The 18,923-nt window shown below is 47.0% G+C and overlaps 1 long non-coding RNA gene and 1 other non-coding gene across 3 annotated transcripts in view; one reads left to right on the forward strand and one right to left on the reverse strand.

Annotated features, from left to right (window-relative positions):
• Positions 1–5,474: 5,474 nt before the first annotated feature.
• The window catches only part of LOC134338685 (uncharacterized), a 33,920-nt gene continuing 20,471 nt past the window's right edge, over positions 5,475–18,923 (forward strand). For both annotated transcript variants that reach the window (XR_010016281.1, XR_010016280.1), the window contains exons 1-2: positions 5,475–6,008; positions 13,990–14,038. This is a non-coding gene — a long non-coding RNA (uncharacterized LOC134338685). The remainder of the gene's footprint in view (positions 6,009–13,989; positions 14,039–18,923) is intronic.
• trnaq-cug (transfer RNA glutamine (anticodon CUG)) lies at positions 5,539–5,610 on the reverse strand. Its single transcript has one exon. It is a non-coding gene; the product is annotated as a tRNA-Gln (tRNA).

Below are 18,923 nucleotides of genomic sequence, written 5' to 3' on the forward strand. Positions count from 1 at the left end.
AGTTTGTCACTTGCCAACATTAATATACTTGTAATTTAGTGGTTACCTTCTGAGGTAAGGTGGCTGTAAAAGCTGTAGGAAATGAGTTTTACTACCACCATCATAGAAACATAGAAAATGGGTGCAGGAGTAGGCCATTCGGCCCTTCGAGCCTGCACCGCCATTTATTATGATCATGGCTGATCCTCCAACTCAGAACCCCGCCCCAGCCTTCCCTCCATACCCCCTGACCCCCATAGCCACAAGGGCCATATCTAACTCCCTCTTAAATATAGCCAATGAACTGGCCTCAACTGTTTCCTGTGGCAGAGAATTCCACAGATTCACCACTCTCTGTGTGAAGAAGTTTTTCCTAATCTCGGTCCTAAAAGGCTTCCCCTCTATCCTCAAACTGTGGCCCCTCGTTCTGGACTTCCCCAACATCGGGAACAATCTTCCTGCATCTAGCCTGTCCAATCCCTTTAGGATCTTATACGTTTCAATCAGATCCCCCCTCAATCTTCTAAATTCCAACGAGTACAAGCCCAGTTCATCCAGTCTTTCTTCATATGAAAGTCCTGCCATCCCAGGAATCAATCTGGTGAACCTTCTTTGTACTCCCTCTATGGCAAGGATGTCTTTCCTCAGATTAGGGGACCAAAACTGCACACAATACTCCAGGTGTGGTCTCACCAAGGCCTTGTACAACTGCAGTAGTACCTTCCTGCTCCTGTACTCGAATCCTCTCGCTATAAATGCCAGCATACCATTCGCCTTTTTCACCGCCTGCTGTACCTGCATACCCACTTTCAATGACTGGTGTATAATGACACCCAGGTCTCGTTGCACCTCCCCTTTTCCTAATCGGCCACCATTCAGATAATAATCTGTTTTCCTATTTTTGCCACCAAAGTGGATAACTTCACATTTATCCACATTAAATTGCATCTGCCATGAATTTGCCCACTCACCCAACCTATCCAAGTCATCGTCATCATTTATGTGCTGTATCGTGGTCTCTCCATGACCATGATTGTTCTTGACAAATTTTCCTACAGAAGTGGTCTTTACAAGATGGGTGACCCCAGCCATTATCAATACTCTTCAGAGATTGCCTGGTGTCTGTGGTCACATAACCAGGATTTGTGATATGCACCAGCTGCTCGTACGACCATCCACCACCTACTCCCATGGCTTCACATGACTCTGATCGGGGGCTAAGCAGGTGCTACACCTTGCCCAAGGGTGACCTGCAGACTAGTAAATGGAAGGAGTGCCTTTCACCTCCATTGGTAGAGATGTATCCATAACCGTTAGATTGAAAACAGATGCATTTCTGCATTCACGCCCTCAAAGGAAGCTCTTACACCTATTCCTGTCCCCCAGCAGTTGAGTATCAGTGACACCATCAAAACCAGCCGACAGTACAGCTGCTTCTTTGCTGAAAATCCCCAGGTCATCCTGTGGGTCTGATCATTGAAGATTAGATTTATTTGTCACATGCACATTGAAATATACAGTGAAATGTGCTGTTTTGCATCAACCACCAACACAGTCTGAGAATGTCCTGGAAGCTGTTCGTAGTTTCTTTAATATATTGCACTGTACTGCTGCCGCAAAATGACAAATTTCACAACATAGACCAGTCATATTAAACTTGGTTCTGATTCCGAACTGAACACAATACTCCAAGAGTGGTCTAACCGGTGGCTGTGAACTCTGCAGCTAATGTTCAGTCTATTACGTGTTTACTTTTTTCATTGATTGCACTATTTGTTCTTTGTTTTCAACACATTTGGAGTTTCAAGATCTTTGTTTGAAATGGGTTCTATTGGGTTTCTTTGTCTCGTGGCTGCCTGCAAGAAGGTGAATCTCAAGGTTGAGCATATTTTGATAATAAATGCTCTTTAAGCTTTGTCTCTTGACCTCAATCCTCCAACTAACAACACTATCAAATTGCATGGCAGATTTGAGGGATCTGTGAACTTTAATCCCGAGATCCATCTGTTCCTTCGCACTAAGAACCCTGCCATTAATCGTATCCTCTGCCTGTAACTAGGAAGGGTAATTATGAAAGGTCAGCTGGCTGTGAGTGCCTTTGGTGTGTCTAGTGGCAGTGTTATGTGGTCTGTCCAGTTTAATTTTTTCGCTGTTTGAGCGTTGGTTCCTTAAGGTGTTATAGCTAGGGACAGAGGGGATGAACTCCCACTACCTATTAAATGCTCCCAATGACATGCATCTCAAATAGCCTCTGAGAACCAAGTCAGCTCCTGGCCTTCACGTGTGGCTTAGCTACTGAGTCCGACAGAACCATTTCTACTGACAGGAGAAAGGGCAAAGGTGGGTTACTGGTGCCTTAAAACCAGCCGTTTCAGGCAAACGGGGCTCGTAAGCCGTAGTTGGCAGCTCATGTAGAACAGGAACTGATCTCAAACCTCCACTGCCTTGTGGCCATACCCACTCACGGGGACGGTTTTGGAAGTAAACCTTGAGGGGAAAAATCTGGAGCTGGAGTCCCTTAGGCAGCCTTATGTTGAGTTCAATGTTGACTGTAACTCCTGCGACATCACTGGTGCCAAGCTGTATCGGTCTCCGCCATTTCTTTGGGTTCATCAGACGGGTGGAGAGGGCAGCTTGCTCTCCATATTGTACTGCCCTAGCTTACATATCTAGAAAGGATGCAACATCCATGGTCGACCCTGGCCAATGGAGGCCTAAGTATGAGTGGTCAACCGAGCATTATCAAGCACAGAGAGTCACATGTGGGCAAATCACTGAAAACAAGATCATACCAACACAGCAAGAGGATTTGAGTACAGGAGCAGGGAGGTACTACTGCAGTTTTACAAGGCCTTGGTGAGACCACACCTGGAGTATTGTGTGCACTTTTGGTTCCCTAATCTGAGGAAAGACATCCTTGCCATAGAGGGAGTACAAAGAAGGTTCACCAGAGTGATTCCTGGGATGGCAGGACTTTCATATAATGAAAGACTGGATCGACTAGGCTTATACTCATTGGAATTTAGAAGATTGAGGGGGGATCTTATTGAAATGTATAAAATCCTAAAGGGATTGGACAGGCTAGATGCAGGAAGATTGTTCCCAATGTTAGGGAAGTCCAGAAGGAGGGGTCACAGTTTGAGAATAAAGGGGAAGCCTTTTAGGACCAAGATTAGGAAAAACTTCTTCACACAGAGAGTGGTGAATCTGTGGAATTCTCTGCCACAGGAAACAATTGAGGCTAGTTCATTGGCTATATTTAAGAGGGAGTTAGATATGGCCCTTGTGGCTAAAGGGATCAGAGGGTATGGAGGGAAGGCTGGTACAGGGTTCTGAGTTGGATGATCAGCCATGATCATACTGAATGGCGGTGCAGGCTCGAAGGGCTGAATGGCCTACTCCTGCACCTATTTTCTATGTTTCTATGAGGACACCACCCTGTTCTGCACAATTTACAGATCTGGCATATTTTAGAGCCATAGAAAAGTACTGCATAAAAACGGGCCCTTTGGTTCATCTAGTCTATGCTGAACCATTTAAAAATACCTAGTCCCATCCACCGGCACCAGGACCACAGCAACCACCCCCCCCCCTCACCCCGCCACATTCCCTTACCATCCGTATGCCTATCCAAACTTCTCTTAAATGTTGAACTCAAGCTCACATGCTGGCAGCTCATTCCACACTTCATCCTCTGATTGAAGAAGTTTCTCCTCATGTTCTCCTTAACCCATGACCTCTGGTTGTAGTCCTACCCAGCCTCAGTGGAAAAAGCCTGCTTGCATTACTCCTTTCTTTACCCCTCATAATTTTGTAAACTTCCATCAAATCTCCACTCAATCTTCTATGTTCCAAGGAATAAAGTCCCAACCTATTCGATCTTACCTTATAACTCAGGTCCTCCAGACCCAACATTATCTTTGTAAGTTTTCTCTGTCTTCTTTCAACTTTATTTATATTTTTCTTATAGGTAGGTAACCAAAACTTCACACAATACTCAGCAAAGCCTTATACAATTTCAACAGTTTGGGCATTCTGGTCATCACCAGAGAGGCCAGCATTTATTGCCTGACATTAACTGCCCTGAAATTGGAGGGTGACCAGTTGCTCCTGAGTCGGTGAACAAACATTTTAATTCTGATTCCCATTCCCAATCTGATATGTTGGTACATGGGCCTTCTCTTGTCCACAATGAGGCCACCCTCAGGGTGGAGGAGCAACACCTTTTATCCTGATGGCATGAATATCAATTTCTCCTTCCAGTAAAATTCTGTCCCCCTCCCCACTTCTTTTATTCTCCACTGACCTCCTACCTCTTCTCACCTATCACCTATCAGGTGCCCCTCCTCTTTCCCTTTCTCCTATGGTCCACTCTCCTCTCCTATCAGATCCCTCCTTCTCCAGCCCTTGACCTTTCCCACCCACCTGGCTTCACCTCTCACCTTCCAGCGATCCGCCTTCCCCTCCTCCACCCTTTTATCCTGGCGTCTTTCTCCTTTCTTCTCAGTCCTGAAGAAGGGTCTCATCGACAGTTTATTCATTTCCATAGATGCTGCCTGGCCTGCTGAGTTCCTCCAGCATTTTGTGTGTGTTGCTCTGGATTTCCCGCATCTGCAGACTGCTTCGTGTTTTTGACTTGCTAACCTATACATCTTTGGAATGTGGGAGGAAACCAGCATCAAATGCCAAACTAAACTAATCCCTTCTGCCTACACAATGTCCAATTATCATATCTTCACCACCACCCCTGACAGGACATTTCAGGCATTAGAAACCATAGAAACTACAGCACAGAAACAGGCCTTTTGGCCCTTCTTGACTGTGCCGAACCATTTTCTGCCGAGTTCCACTGACCTGCACACGGACCATATCCCTCCATACACCTCCCATCCATGTATCTGTCCAATTTATTCTTAAATGTTAAAAAAGAACCCGCATTTACCACCTCGTCTGGCAACTCATTCCACACTCCCACCACTCTCTGTGTGAAGAAGCCCCCCCCCCCATGTTCCCTTTAAACATTTCCCCCCTCACCCTTAACCCATGTCCTCTGGTTTTTTCTCCCCTTGCCTCAGTGGAAAAAGCCTGCTTGCATTCACTCTATCTATACCCATCATAATTTTATATACCTCTATCAAATCTCCGCTCATTCTTCTATGCTCCAGGGAATAAAGTCCTAACCTATTCAACCTTTCTCTGTAACTGAGTTTCTCAAGTCCCGGCAACATCCTTGTAAACCTTCTCTGCGCTCTTTCAACCTTATTAATATCCTTCCTGTAATTCCAAAACTGAACACAATACTCCAGATTCGGCAGATTCTTCTCCCTGTGTGCAAAAGAATTGCTTCAAGCATCTCATCTGAAATTACCTACTCTCACCTGAGGCACATTCCCTCTGGTATTAGACATTTCAATCCTGGGAAAGTTATGCTTAATTACAACAATCAAGTGTAGTTTATAACTGCATCTGCGGCGTATAAATGTGGGGAGTGGCAGTGTAAACTTTCACATCGAGGTAACTTTTTTTTTACTTTGTTGGTAAAAAGAGTCCGGTCTACAGAGGTTCCACCGAGATTTGAACTCGGATCGCTGGATTCAGAGTCCAGAGTGCTAACCATTACACCATGGAACCACGGAGGGGTGGGGCGGCTGCCGCTCTGACAGACTCTGAGCGGCGGCTCCTACAGCGCAGTGTAATTATCTCCGGAGATCTCAACCTCGGAGGCTTCAAACCAACTCAAACTCCTTCCTCAGCTCCGGGTCGGAAGTTCAAATCCCGAGAGAACCGACAGAGTTCGACCCGGTTATCTCTGCGCTACATTATCACACTCAAACGCTCTCACTCACGGCGCTCCGTCACCACCAGGGGTGGATTAAAAACACAAACAACAGGAATTCTGCAGATGCTGGAAATTCAAGCAACACACATCCAAGTTGCTGGTGAACGCAGCAGGCCAGGCAGCATCTATAGGAAGAAGTGCAGTCGACGTTTCAGGCCGAGACCCTTCGTCAGGACTAACTGAAGGAAGAGTGAGTAAGGGATTTGAAAGCTGGAGGGGGAGGGGGAGATGCAAAATGATAGGAGAAGACAGGAGGGGGAGGGATGGAACCAAGAGCTGGACAGGTGATTGGCAAAAGGGGATACGAGAGGATCATGGGACAGGAGGTCCGGGAAGAAAGACAAGGGGGGGGGGACCCAGAGGATGGGCAAGAGGTATATTCAGAGGGACAGAGGGAGAAAAAGGAGAGTGAGAGAAAGAATGTGTGCATAAAAGTAAGTAACAGATGGGGTACGAGGGGGAGGTGGGGAATGAGCGGAAGTTAGAGAAGGCAATGTTCATGCCATCAGGTTGGAGGCTACCCAGACGGAATATAAGGTGTTGTTCCTCCAACCTGAGTGTGGCTTCATCTTTACAGTAGAGGAGGCCGTGGATAGACATGTCAGAATGGGAATGGGATGTGGAATTAAAATGTGTGGCCACTGGGAGATCCTGCTTTCTCTGGCGGACAGAGCGTAGATGTTCAGCAAAGCGGTCTCCCAGTCTGCGTCGGGTCTCACCAATATATAAAAGGCCACATCGGGAGCACCGGACGCAGTATATCACCCCAGTGGACTCACAGGTGAAGTGATGCCTCACCTGGAAGGACTGTTTGGGGCCCTGAATGGTGGTAAGGGAGGAAGTGTAAGGGCATGTGTAGCACTTGTTCCGCTTACACGGATAAGTGCCAGGAGGGAGATCAGTGGGGAGGGAATGAGGGGGACGAATGGACAAGGGAGTCGCGTAGGGAGCGATCCCTGCGGAATGCAGAGAGAGGGGAGGAGGGAAAGATGTGCTTAGTGGTGGGATCCCGTTGGAGGTGGCGGAAGTTACGGAGAATAATATGTTGGACCCGGAGGCTGGTGGGGTGGTAGGTGAGGACCAGGGGAACCCTATTCTTAGTGGGGTGGCGGGAGGATGGAGTGAGAGCAGATGTACGTGAAATGGGGGAGATGCGTGTAAGAGCAGAGTTGATAGTGGAGGAAGGGAAGCCCCTTTCTTTAAAAAAGGAAGACATCTCCCTCATCCTAGAATGAAAAGCCTCATCCTGAGAGCAGATGCAGCGGAGACGGAGGAATTGCGAGAGGGGGATGGCGTTTTTGCAAGAGACAGGGTGAGAAGAGGAATAGTTCAGATAGCTGTGAGAGTCAGTAGGCTTATAGTAGACATCAGTGGATAAGCTGTCTCCAGAGACAGAGACAGAAAGATCTAGAAAGGGGAGGGAGGTGTCGGAAATGGACCAGGTAAACTTGAGGGCAGGGTGAAAGTTGGAGGCAAAGTTAATAAAATCAACGAGCTCTGCATGCGTGCAGGAAACAGCGCCAATGCAGTTGTCGATGTAGCGAAGGAAAAGTGGGGGACAGATACCAGAATAGGCATGGAACATAGATTGTTCCACAAAGCCAACAAAAAGGCCAGGCATAGCTAGGACCCATACGGGTGCCCATAGCTACACCTTTAGTTTGGAGGAAGTAGGAGGAGCCAAAGGAGAAATCATTAAGAGTAAGGACTAATTCCGCTAGACGGAGCAGAGTGGTAGTAGAGGGGAACTGATTAGGTCTGGAATCCAAAAAGAAGCGTAGAGTTTTGAGACCTTCCTGATGGGGGATGGAAGTATATAGGGACTGGACATCCATGGTGAAAATAAAGCGGTGGGGGCCAGGGAACTTAAAATCATCGAAAAGTTAAAGAGCGTGAGAAGTGTCACCAACATAGGTAGGAAGGGATTGAACAAGGGGGGATAAAACCGTGTCGAGGTATGCAGAAACGAGTTCGGTGGGGCAGGAGCAAGCTGAGACAATAGGTCAGCCAGGACAGGCAGGTTTGTGGATCTTGGGTAGGAGGTAGAAATGGGAAGTGAGAGATGTGGGAACTATAAGGTTGATAGCAGTGGATGGGAGATCCCCTGAGCGGATAAAGTCGGTGATGGTGTGGGAGACAATGGCCTGGTGCCAAATGTGTTTTTCCATTTAGTTTGCAGATTGTATTTTCTCGCTGTAACCGCGTAGGTGTGCAGCGTTCCTCCTGACGAAGGGTTTCGGCCCGAAACGTCGACCGATCGTTTCCACAGATGCTGCCCGACCTGCTGGGTTCCTCCAGCGTGTTGTCAGTGTTGCTTTGACCCCAGCATCTGCAGAGTATTTTGTGTTTACATTTAGGTCTAATAGTTTGCCTTTGGAAATTGTTCGTAATTCTTTGAAATTGTTTGTCTGGCCCTGGGTTTCCACAAACCAAAGGAAATCTGCAGATCACATCAAAGTTGCTGGTGAACGCAGCAGGCCAGGCAGCATCTCTAGGAAGAGGTACAGTCGACGTTTCGGGCCGAGACCCCACGAAGGGTCTTTGATGTGTGTTGCTTGAACAAGCATCTGCAGAATTCCTGTTGTTTGCGAAATCTGCAGATGCTGGATACCCGAGCCGAGCAACACACAGAAAATGCTGGGGCAACTCCGCAGGCCAGGCAGCGTCATCTCAGTCAGAAACGGTGGCTGTTTACTCTTTTCCATAGACGCTGCCTCCAGCTGTTTGTCTGTGCTGCTTGTTGTGTAGCTGTTGCCCGGAGACACAAGTCTGGGCAGTACGAGCTGTTGGGGCAGCAGGCTCCCCTCTCCACGCACCTGACTAACCCAAAGGGCCGGCCGAGACCGATACAGTTCGACACCAGAAGAGTCGCAGGAGTTGCCAGTCGGCGCTGAACTCAGCGCAGGACTGCGTTCGGGACCCCAGCTCTGGAACTTACTCCCAAACCCTTCCCCAATGAGTAGGTATAGCCGCTAGGTAGCGGAGGTTTGAGAGCAGAGTTTTCCTTCTCCGAGGTGAACTGCCAGCCACAGCCATTTGACCGACACGACCAGTTTTAAAAAGTTAGTGAGTTAGTCATACTTTATTGATCCCGGGGGAAGTTGGTTTTCGTCACAGTTGCACCATAAATAATTAAATAGTAATAAAACCATAAATAGTTAAATAGTAATATGTAAATTATGCCAGGAAATTATGAAATAAGTGCAGGACCAGCCTATTGGCTCAGGGTGTCTGACCCTCCAAGGGAGGAGTTGTAAAGTTTGATGGCCACAGGCAGGAATGACTTCCTATGACGCTCTGTGTTGCATCTCGGTGGAATGAATCTCTGGCTGAATGTACTCCTGTGCCCACCCAGTACATTATGTAGTGGATGGGAGACATTGTCCAAGATGGCATGCAACTTGGACAGCATCCTCTTTTCAGACACGACCGTCAGAGAGTCCAGTTCTATCCCCACAACATCACTGGCCTTATGAATGAGTTTGTTGATTCTGTGGGTGTCTGTTTAAGGCGCCGGTAACCAGCCTTTGCCCCTTCTCCTGTCGGTAGAAACAGTTCTGCCAGGTGTAGTAGCTAAGTCATACGTGGAGGACTGGAGCTGGACGGTTGTCAGAGGCTATTTGAGGCGGCCCAAAGATCTGAGGTCACTCAATAGAAAAAAAAGAGCTATGTCGATGGAAAGAGTTGAATTGATCTTAGAGTAGATTCAAAAGATTCAAAAAATCAAAAAAACTTTATTGTCATTCTAACCATACATCAGCTCTGCAAGGCAGAATGAGACAGCGTTGCTCAGGGGCAGTGCAATCATAACATAACAAACGCAACACTAAATAATAAACATAACAATAAATAGTAAAACACAACAGCCACATGTCAGTTAAAATCAGTTATAAGTGTCATGTGCAAGTTAAAACTGTCCAAAGCAGAGTCAGGTGGAGCAGCTATTTAGCAGTCTGACTGCCTGTGGGAGGAAGCTGTTTAGTAGCCTTGTGGTTTTAGTTTTGATGCTCCTGTAACGTTTGCCTGATGGCAGAAGAACGAACAGTTCATGGAGAGGGTGTGAGGGGTCTTTAATGATGTACCGTGTCTTCTGGGGGCATCGATTCTGAAAGAGGTCTTGGACAGAAGGTAGGGAGACCCCAATAACCTTCTCTGCTCCCCTAACCACCCTCTGCAAGGCTTTTTTGTCGACAGCACTGCAGCTGGAGTACCAGGTTGTGATGCAAAAGGTCAGCACACTCTCAACCACGCCTCTGTAGAATGTAGTTAAGATGTTAGTGGGGAGTGATGCTTGTTTAAGCTTCCTCAGAAAGTGCAATCTCTGCTGGGCCCATTTCACAATCCCAGTGGTGTTCCTGGACCAGGTGAGATTGTCCAGGATCTGCAGCCCAAGGAACTTGATGTTTTCCACTCTCTCCACTGTGGAGCCGCTGATGCTGAGGGGTGTGTGTGCTCAGGCTGAGACCGTCTGAAATCGACGATCATCTCCTTGGTTTTGGTGACATTAAGCATCAAGTTGTTATCCCTGCACCAGCTCTCTAGGTGTTTGACCTCCTCCCTGTACATAGTTCCATCATTTTTGCTGATGAGCCCCACCACTATGGTATCATCAGCAAATTTAATGATCAGGTTTTCCTTGAATCTGGCTGCACAGTCATGTGTTAGCAGTGTAAACAGCAATGGGCTAAGCACACAGCCTTGTGGGGATCCAGTGCTCAGTGTGATGGAGTCAGAGATGTTCCTGCCAACACGGACTGACTGTGGTCTCTCTGTCAAGAAATCCAGAATCCAGTGACACATGGTAGTGCTAAGGCCAAGGAGCAACAGTTTCTCCACTAGTCTCTGTGGGATGATGGTATTGAACGCTGAACTGAAATCAATGTACAGGATTCTGGCATAAGTAGGTGAAAAGATCAGGAAAACATCGTGGGCTGAAGTGCCTGGGTACTGTTCCATGTTCCATAGATGCGATGATGAGAAAGATCTTCCCCTGGAGGTGGTATTGAAAGAAAAGAGAGCTGATGCATAGGAAAATTCAGGTGAATCATTGTTTCCTGGGGGCTAAAACTTCAAATAGGTCCAGGATATGGCGCATTTTCAACTGCCTATGCACTGGTTAAAAAGGACTGAGAGTTCGCATCACGTATTTCAACAGGTTCAGGGTCTCGCATATAAACCCTATAAACTGCAGGCAAGTAAATGAAACGAAGCAGGCGTGTGTGTGAATGACAGGTGTAATGCACTGCGTGGTGTTGTTGTAGGGGCAAACACTTCAGAGGCTTCTGAGTGACATTTAGAGCCATGTTTTTCCCCTGCGTCAGCTTGCATTTCTTTGAACACCGCCCCCTCGAGAACCGTAGATACCAACACCTTTTTCAACACACACACACACAAGATACTGGTGAACGCAGCAGGCCAGGCAGCATCTATAGGAAGAGGTACAGTCAGCGTCTTGGGCTGAGAACCTTCGTCAGGACTAACTGAAAAAGAGCTAGTAAGAGATTTGAAAGTGGGGGGGGGGTCCCCCGGGAAACAATGGTTCATTCGAACTTTCCTATGCATCAGCTCCCTTCTCTTTCAATCCCATCTCCAGAACACCTTTTTCAGTCACCATTTCTATGGAACATAGAACAGGAACAGAAAAGCCCTCGCCACCACTGGGCACGTCTACAAGGAGGGCTGTGGCAGGAGAGCAGTATCCGTCATCAAGGGCCCCCACCATCCAGGCCGTGCTCTCACTAGCGAACACATGAGGCTGCTTAACAAGATAAAAACTTGTGGGTTACGGGAAAGATACTGGCATGCATAGCGGAATGGCTGACAGGCAGGAGGCTGCGAGTGGAAATGAAAGGGGCCTTTTCTGCTTGGCTGCCAGTGACTAGTGGTGTTCCTCGGGGGCCATTACTGGGACCGCTACTTTTCACACAGTTTGTCAGTGATTTAGATAATGGGAATGATGGCTTTGTGGCAAAGTTTGCAGATGATACTGTTACAAACCCATAGGTTTCGTGTACTGTGGACTGTCACTTTAAAAGAGCGCTTCAGTGAGGCAGGACCATGATGTTGTTGACTGACCGACCCGCAGCTTGTTTACCTTTAAAAACAAGGACACAGACAGTCAGAAGTCAGAAGAGAGAGGGAGAGGAGTGAACCTGGAAAAGGGGAGCCGCTCCAGCGTGTCGAAGCTGGGGATTTGGAACTCTGCTACACCCACAAGGGTGGGTTGATTATCGATCCAGTGCACATCGAACATGTGACGGTCACTTTGTATAATCCGTAGGAGTGGATGAAGGAATGTCCTGTGGGACCACTCAAAGTTAACCCTTGCCTGGGTATGTTATGTGCTAACCCCTTGAAGGCGACATCCCTGTGACAGATCACTTTGGTGGTAATTCGTATGTGGATTTGGAACGGCTCGATGGAGGATCTTCGACAACTGATATTTATTAATTACCATCATGGAACCTGTGGAATTCGACATAATTGCCTTCTCCCTACATTCACCCTGGATTACAAATATCTCTCTCTTACCATTTATTCCGTGGATGAACTGAACTTTCATACTTTAACATCTCAAGACGCTAAGCCTTGTTCCCCTCAGCTCAATAGTTTGGGAGTTATATTCACATATATATAACACTGTTAACCTTTGTTTATCTTAGTTAAGTTGCTATATTATAAGTAGACACTAATAAAGATAATGGTTTTAACATCAAAACCAGGCTCCAGTGTGAACTCTATTGCTGCTGGTTTGTTTCTAAAACGTTACAGTTCGTAACAATACGAAGATAGGTGGAGGGGTAGGTGGTGCTGAGAAAGCAATACGATTGTAGCAGGACTTAGGCAAATTGGAAGAATGGGCAAAAAAAGTGGCAGATGGAATACAGTTTCAGGAAATGTATGATAATGCTTTTTGGTAAAAGGAACAACAGTGTGGACTAACACTGTATCTGAGTGGAGAGAAGGTTCAAACATCAGAGGTGCAGAGGGACTTAAATAGACACTTAAGACTCCGTAAGTTTAATTTACAGGTTGAATCTGTGGTAAAGAAGGCAAGTGCAATGTTGGCATTTATTTCAAGGGGAATAGAATATAAAAGCAAGGAGATAATGCTGAGGCTTTACAAGTCACTGGTCAGGCCACACTTGAAGTATTGTCAACAGTTTTGGGCCCCATATCTCAGAAAGGATTTGTTGTCATTGGAGAGAGTGCAGAGGAGATTCATGAGGATGATTCTGAGAATGAAAGGGTTAACATATGGGGAACATAAGAAATAGGAGCAAGAGTAGGCCATCTGGCCCGTCGAGTCTACTCCGCCATTCAGTAAGATTATTGGCTGACCTGACCATGGACTCACCTCCACCTACCTGCCTTTTCCCCATAACCCTTAATTCCTCTACTCTGCAAAAGTCTATCCAACCTTGTCTTAGATATAATTACTAAGGTGGCCTCCACTGCTTCACTGGGCAGATCCATCTCTGTCCTAAATTTACTCACCTCAATGCAAACAACTTTCCTGCCTCTATCTTATCTACCACTTTCATAATTTTAGATATTTCTGTAAGATCTCCGCTATAAGAACGTATGGCAGCTTCAGGCCTGTACTCACTGGAATTAGAAGAATGTGGGTGGATCTGTTTGAAAGCTACCGAATGTTGAAAGGACTAGATGGAGTGGATGTGGGGAGGATGTTTCCTATGGTGGGGGTATCCAGAACAAGAGGGCACAGCCTCAAAATTGAGGGGTGACCTTTTAGAACAGAGGTAAGGAGGAATTTTTTTTTAGCCTGAGAGTGGTGAATCTGTGGAATGCTCTGCCACAGACTGCAGAGGAGGCCAAGTCCGTGAGTATATTTATGGCGGAAGATGATCGTTTCCTGATCAGTCAGGGCATCAAAGGGTTGGCGAGAAGGCAGGTGTTTGGAGTTGAGTGGGGTCCACAATCAGCATGATGGAACGGTGGAGCAGACTTGATGGGCTGAATGGCCTAATTCTGCTCCTATGTCTTATAGTCTTATGGACTCACTTTCAACGACTCTACAACTCATGTTCTCTGTATTAATTGTCTAAGTATTTTTCGGTCTTCTGTTATTGTATTTGCAGTTTTTCTTGTGCACACTGGTTGTGTGAAGTTTTTCATTGATTCTATTGTATTTCTTTGTTCCACTGTAGATGCCTGCAAGAAACTGAATCTGGCAGTGGTTTATCGTGGCATATATAGGTACTTTAATAAATTTACTTTGACTGACTGTCTTTAGTCCATGCTGACTGCCATTAACCTGACCCATCGGTTCCTCATAAATTCACTCCATCTTCTCCGACCAGAGTGATAGCATTTTTTCTCCACAGGCAATGAAGTCATGATGTGGGCTGTACTTGTAACATACAGGAATGAAAATATAGTCACAGAAAAGTTCAGCACAGAAACAGGCCCTTCGGCCCATTTAGTCCATGCCCAAACTATTTTATCTGCCTCGTTCAATTGAACTACACTGGACCACAGCCCTCCATAACCTTCCCAACCACGTACCTATCCAAACTTCTCTTAAATGTTGAAATCAAAACCATATCCACCACTTACACTGGCAGCTTGTTCCACCCTCCGAGTGACGAAGTTTCTCCTCATGTTCCCCCTTAAACTTTTCACCTTTCACCCTTAACCCATGACCTCCAGTTGTAGTCCCACCCAACCTCAGTGGAAGAAGCCTGCTTGCATTTACCCTATCTGCGCCTGTGGTGATATCGTAAACACAAAATAATCTGCAGATGCTGGGGTCAAAGCAACACTCACAACACACTGGAGGAAATCAGCAGGTCGGGCAGCATCCGTGGAAACAATCAGTCAACGTTTTGGGCCGGAACCCTTCGTCAGGACTGAAGAGGGAAGGGGCAGAGGCCCTATAAATAAGGTGGGGGAGGGTGGGAAGGAGAAGGCTGGTAGGTTCCAGGTGAAAAACCAGTAAGGGGAAAGATAAAGGGGTGGGGGAGGGGAAGCAGGGAGGTGATAGGCAGGAAAAGTGAAGAAGGAATAGGGGAAAACACAATGGGTAGTAGAAGGAGGCAGAACTATGAGGGAGGTCGAGCACCTCCACTCCATCCACCACAACTGACAGGATCTCCCGGTTGCCACCCACTTCATCTCTGCTTCCCATTCCTGTTCGGATATGTCCATACATGGCCTCCTCTACTGCCATGGAGGCTAAACTTAGGTTGGAGGAGCAACACCTCATATACCGTCTAGGTAGTCTCCAGCCCCTTGGTATAGAACATAGAACATAGAACATAGAATAGTACAGCACAGTACAGGCTCTTCGGCCCACAATGTTGTGCCGACCCTCAAACCCTGCCTCCCATATAAGCCCCCACCTTAGATTCCTCCATATACCTGTCTAGTAGTCTCTTAAACTTCACTAGTGTATCTGCCTCCACCACTGACTCATGCAGTGCATTCCACGCACCAATCACTCTCTGAGTAAAAAACCTTCCTCTAATATCCCCTTTGAACTTCCCACCCCTTACCTTAAAGCCATGTCCTCTTGTATTGAGCAGTGGTGTCCTGGGGAAGAGGCGCTGGCTGTCCACTCTATCTATTCCTCTTATTATCTTGTACACCTTTATCATGTCTCCTCTCATCCTCCTTCTCTCCAAAGAGTAAAGCCCTAGCTCCCTTAATCTCTGATCATAATGCATACTTTCTAAACCAGGCAGAATCCTGGTAAATCTCCTCTGTACCCTTTCCAATGCTTCCACATCCTTCCTACAGTGAGGTGACCAGAACTGGACACAATACTCCAAGTGTGGCCTAACCAGAGTTTTATAGAGCTGCATCATTACATCGCGACTCTTAAACTCTATCCCTCGACTTATGAAAGCTAACACCCCATAAGCTTTCTTAACTACCCTATCCACCTGTGAGGCAACTTTCAGGGATCTGTGGACATGTACCCCAAGATCCCTCTGCTCCTCCACACTACCAAGTATCCTGCCATTTACTTTGTACTCTGCCTTGGAGTTTGTCCTTCCAAAGTGTACCACCTCACACTTCTCTGGGTTGAACTCCATCTGCCACTTCTCAGCCCACTTCTGCATCCTATCAATGTCTCTCTGCAATCTTTGACAATCCTCTACACTATCTACAGCACCACCAACCTTTGTGTCGTCTGCAAACTTGCCAACCCACCCTTCTACCCCCATATCCAGGTCGTTAATAAAAATCACGAAAAGTAGAGGTCCCAGATCAGATCCTTGTGGGGCACCACTAGTCACAATCCTCCAATCTGAATGTACTCCCTCCACCACCACCCTCTGCCTTCTGCAGGCAAGCCAATTCTGAATCCACCTGGCCAAACTTCCCTGGATCCCATGCCTTCTAACTTTCTGAATAAGCCTACCGTGTGGAACCTTGTCAAATGCCTTACTGAAATCGATATAGATCACATCCACTGCACTACCCTCATCTATATGCCTGGTCAGCTCCTCAAAGAACTCTATCAGGCTTGTTAGACACGATCTGCCCTTCACAAAGCCATGCTGACTGTCCCTGATCAGACCATGATTCTCTAAATGCCTATAGATCCTATCTCTAAGAATCTTTTCCAACAGCTTTCCCACCACAGACGTAAGGTTCACTGGTCTATAATTACCCCGACTATCCCTACTACCTTTTTTGAACAAGGGAACAACATTCGCCTCCCTCCAATCCTCCGGTACCATTCCCGTGGACAACGAGGACATAAAGATCCTAGCCAGAGGCTCAGCAATCTCTTCTCTCGCCTCGTGGAGCAGCCTGGGGAATATTCCGTCAGGCCCCGGGGACTTATCTGTCCTAATGTATTTTAACAACTCCAACACCTCCTCTCCCTTAATATCAGCATGCTCCAGAACATCAACCTCACTCATATTGTCCTCACCATCATCAAGTTCCCTCTCATTGGTGAATACCGAAGAGAAGTATTCATTGAGGACCTCGCTCACTTCCACAGACTCCAGGCACATCTTCCCACCTTTATCTCTAATCGGTCCTACCTTCACTCCTGTCATCCTTTTTTTCTTCACATAATTGAAGAATGCCTTGGGGTTTTCCTTTACCCTACTCGACAAGGCCTTCTCATGCCGCCTTCTTGCTCTTCTCAGCCCCTTCTTAAGCTCCTTTCTTGCTTCCCTATATTCCTCAATAGACCCATCTGATCCTTGCTTCCTAAACCTCATGTATGCTGCCTTCTTCCTCCTGACTAGATTTTCCACCTCACTTGTCACCCATGGTTCCTTCACCCTACCATTCTTTATCTTCCTCACCGGGACAAATTTATCCCTAACATCCTGCAAGAGATCTCTAAACATCGACCACATGTCCATAGTACATTTCCCTGCAAAAACATCATCCCAATTCACACCCGCAAGTTCTAGCCTTATAGCCTCATAATTTGCCTTTCCCCAATTAAAAATTTTCCTGTCCTCTTTGATTCTATCCTTTTTCATGATAATGCTAAAGGCCAGGGAGCGGTGGTCACTGTCCCCCAGATGCTCAACCACTGAGAGATCTGTGACCTGACCCGGGTTCATTACCTAGTACTAGATCTAGTATGGCTTTCCCCCTGGTCGGCCCGTCCACATACTGTGACAGGAATCCGTCCTGGACACACTTAAACTCTGCCCCATTTAAACCCTTGGAACTAATCAGGTGCCAATCAATATTGGGGAAGTTAAAGTCACCCATGATAACAACTCTGTTATTTTTGCACCTTTCCAAAATCTGCCTCCCAATCTGCTCCTGTGTATCTCTGCTGCTACTAGGGGGCCTATAGAATACCCCCAGTAGAGTAACTACTCCCTTCCTGTTCCTGACTTTCACCCATATTGACTCAAAAGAGGATCCTGCTATATTACCCACCCTTTCTGTAGCTGTAATAGTATCCCTGACCAGTAATGCCACCCCTCCTCTCCTTTTTCCGCCCTCTCTATCCCTTTTAAAGCACTGAAATCCAGGAATATTGAGAATCCATTCCTGCCCTGGTGCCAGCCAAGTCTCTGTAATGGCCACTACATCATAATTCCATGTATGTACCCAAGCTCTCAGTTCATCACCTTTGTTCCTGATGCTTCTTGCATTGAGGTACACACATTTCAGCCCTTCTACCTTACTGTCTCTACACCATTTATTCTGCTTCTCTTTCCTCAAAACCTCTCTGTATGTTAGATCCGGCTTTACTCCATGCACTTCTTTCACTGCTCTATCACTCTGGGTCCCATCCCCCTCGCAAATTAGTTTAAACCCTCCCGAACCATGCTAGCAAACCTACCTGCAAGGATATTGCTCCCCCTCGAGTACAGGTGCAACCCATCCAATCTGTACAGGTCCCACCTTCCCCAGAAGAGATCCCAATGATCTAAAAATCTAAAACCCTGCTCCCTGCACCAACTCCTCAGCCATGCATTCAACTGCCATCTCCTCCAATTCTTACCATCACTGTCACGTAGCACTGGCAGCAATCCTGAGAACGTCACCCTTGAGGTCCTGTTCTTCAGCCTTCTGCCTAATTCCCGAAACTCACACTTCAGGACCTCATCCCTCTTCCTGCCTATGTCGTTGTTCCCAACATGTATCACGACTTCTGGTTGCTTTCCCTCTCGTACCAGGATGTCGTGCACCTGGTCAGAGACATCCCGGACCCTGGCACCCGGGAGGCAACAAACCATGCAGGTGTCCTTTTCACGTCCACAAAATCTCCTGTCTGCTCCCCTGACTATAGAGTCTCCAATGGTGACAGCTCTCCTCTTCAATTGTATGAACAATTGAATTCTCCAACTTCCGGTAATTCCCTCCCCCTCCCTTCCCCTAACCCAGTTTCACTCTGCCCCCCTTCCCCAGCAGCCTATCACCTCCCTCATGGTTCCGCCTCCTTCTACTACCCATTGTGTTTTCTCCTATTCCTTCTTCACCTTTCCTGCCTATCCCCTCCCTGCTTCCTCTCCCCCTCCCCTTTATCTTTCCCCTTACTGGTTTTTCACCTGGAACCTACCAGCCTTCTCCTTCCCACCCTCCCCCCACCTTCTTTATAGGGCCTTTGCCCCTTCCCTCTACAGCCCTGACGAAGGGTTCCGGCCCG

The sequence above is a fragment of the Mobula hypostoma genome, chromosome 28 (genome assembly GCF_963921235.1).
Source record: "Mobula hypostoma chromosome 28, sMobHyp1.1, whole genome shotgun sequence".
Lineage (NCBI taxonomy): Eukaryota > Metazoa > Chordata > Chondrichthyes > Myliobatiformes > Myliobatidae > Mobula > Mobula hypostoma.